Below are 2,312 nucleotides of genomic sequence, written 5' to 3' on the forward strand. Positions count from 1 at the left end.
AATCCATCAAGCTTATGGGAACTGGAGAAATCATACCTTCAGAGGCACAGGATGAAGAAGAACTTATCATTTTTACGCCCAATCAACCTGAAGACACTGCTCAGCCTGAAGCCAATGCTGAAGAAGAAGACAATGGTCAGCAAGGGCAAAATCTTCGTCCAGTTCATCCTCGTGTTGCAAATGAAGTACAGATTGAGAAGATAATTGATAGCATCAATGCACCTGGTCCACTCACTCGTTCAAGAGCAACACAGCTAGCAAATTTCTGTGGGCACTTTGCATTTGTCTCTATATCTGAACCCAAGAAAGGTGCTGAAGCCCTCATGGAACCTGAATGGATTCAAGCTATGCAAGAAGAGCTTCAACAGTTCGAGCTGAATGATACGTCTCCAACGTATCTATAATTTTTGATTGTTCCATGCTATTATATTATCTGTTTTGGATGTTTAATGCGCTTTACTAAGCACTTTTATATTAATTTTGGGACTAACCTACTAACCGAAGGCCCAGTGCAAATTGCTGTTTTTTGCCTATTTCAGTGTTTCGCAGAAAAGGAATACCAAACGGAGTCCAAACGGAATGAAACCTTCGGGAGAGTTATTTTTGGATCAAACGTGATCCATGGGACTTGGAGTGGACGTCAAGAAAGAAGCGAGGAGGCCACGAGGCAGGGAGGCGCGCCTGCCCCCCTGGGCGCGCCCCCACCCTCGTGGGCCCCTCGCAGCTCCACCGACCTACTTCTTCCTCCTATATATATATATATATATATATATATATATATATATATATATATATATATATATATATATATATATATATATATATATCCATATACCCCGATAACATCCAGGAGCACCACGAAACCCTATTTCCACCGCCGCAACCTTCTGTACCCGTGAGATCCCATCTTGGGGCCTTTTCCGGCGCTCCGCCGGAGGGGGAATCGATCACGGAGGGCTTCTCTACATCAACACCATAGCCTCTCCGATGATGTGTGAGTAGTTTACCACAGACCTTCGGGTCCATAGTTATTAGCTAGATGGCTTCTTCTCTCTCTTTGGATCTCAATACAAAGTTCTCCTCGATCTTCTTGGTGATCTATTCGATGTAATTCTTTTTGCGGTGTGTTTGTCGAGATCCGATGGATTGTGGGTTTATGATCAAGATTATCTATGAACAATATTTGAATCTCCTCTGAATTCTTTTATGTATGATTTAATATCTTTGCAAGTCTCTTCGAATTATCAGTTTGGTTTGGCCTACTAGATTGAATTTTCTTGCAATGGGAGAAGTGCTTAGCTTTGGGTTCAATCATGCGGTGCTCGATCCTAGTGACAGAAGGGGAAACGACACGTATTATATTGTTGCCATCGAGGATAAAAAGATGGGGTTTATATCATATTACTTGAGTTTATCCCTCTACATCATGTGATCTTGCCTAATGCGTTACTCTGTTCTTATGAACTTAATACTCTAGATGCATGCTAGATAGCGGTCGATGTGTGGAGTAATAGTAGTAGATGCAGAATCATTTCGGTCTACTTGTAGCGGACGTGATGCCTATATACATGATCATGCCTAGATATTCTCATAATTATGCACTTTTCTATCAATTGCTCGACAGTAATTCGTTCACCCACCATAATACTTATGCTATCTTGAGAGAAGCCACTAGTGAAACCTATGGCCCCCGGGTCTATTCTCCATCATATAAGTTTCCAATCTATTTTCACTTTGCAATCTTTACTTTCAATCTTTATCATTAAAATACCAAAAATATTTATCTTATTATCTCTATCAGATCTCACTTTTGCAAGTGGCCGTGAAGGGATTGACAACCCCTTTATTGCGTTGGTTGCAAGGTTCTTATTTGTTTGTGTAGGTACGAGGCGACTTGTGTGTAGTCTCCTACTGGATTGATACCTTGGTTCTCAAAAATTGAGGGAAATACTTACGCTACTTTGCTGCATCACCCTTTCCTCTTCAAGGGAAAAACCAACGCAAGCTCAAGAGGTAGCACTGAACAATGTGTGGGTATTAGTCAAGCGTCCTGACCCACGCAAGCACAATATCATTGGCACGAAGTGGATCTATTGCAACAAACTAGATGAGCATGGTCAAGTTGTTAGAAACAAGGCTCGTCTCGTTGCTCAAGGATACACTCAAGTTGAAGGGATTGACTTCGATGAAACATTTGCTCCGGTGGCTAGGCTTGAAGCCATTCGCATGCTACTAGCCTATGCCAACGATCACAACATCCTTCTGTATCAAATGGATGTGAAGAGTGCCTTTCTTAATGGCAAGATTGAAGA

Source organism: Triticum aestivum, chromosome 3D (assembly GCF_018294505.1).
Source record: "Triticum aestivum cultivar Chinese Spring chromosome 3D, IWGSC CS RefSeq v2.1, whole genome shotgun sequence".
NCBI lineage: Eukaryota > Viridiplantae > Streptophyta > Magnoliopsida > Poales > Poaceae > Triticum > Triticum aestivum.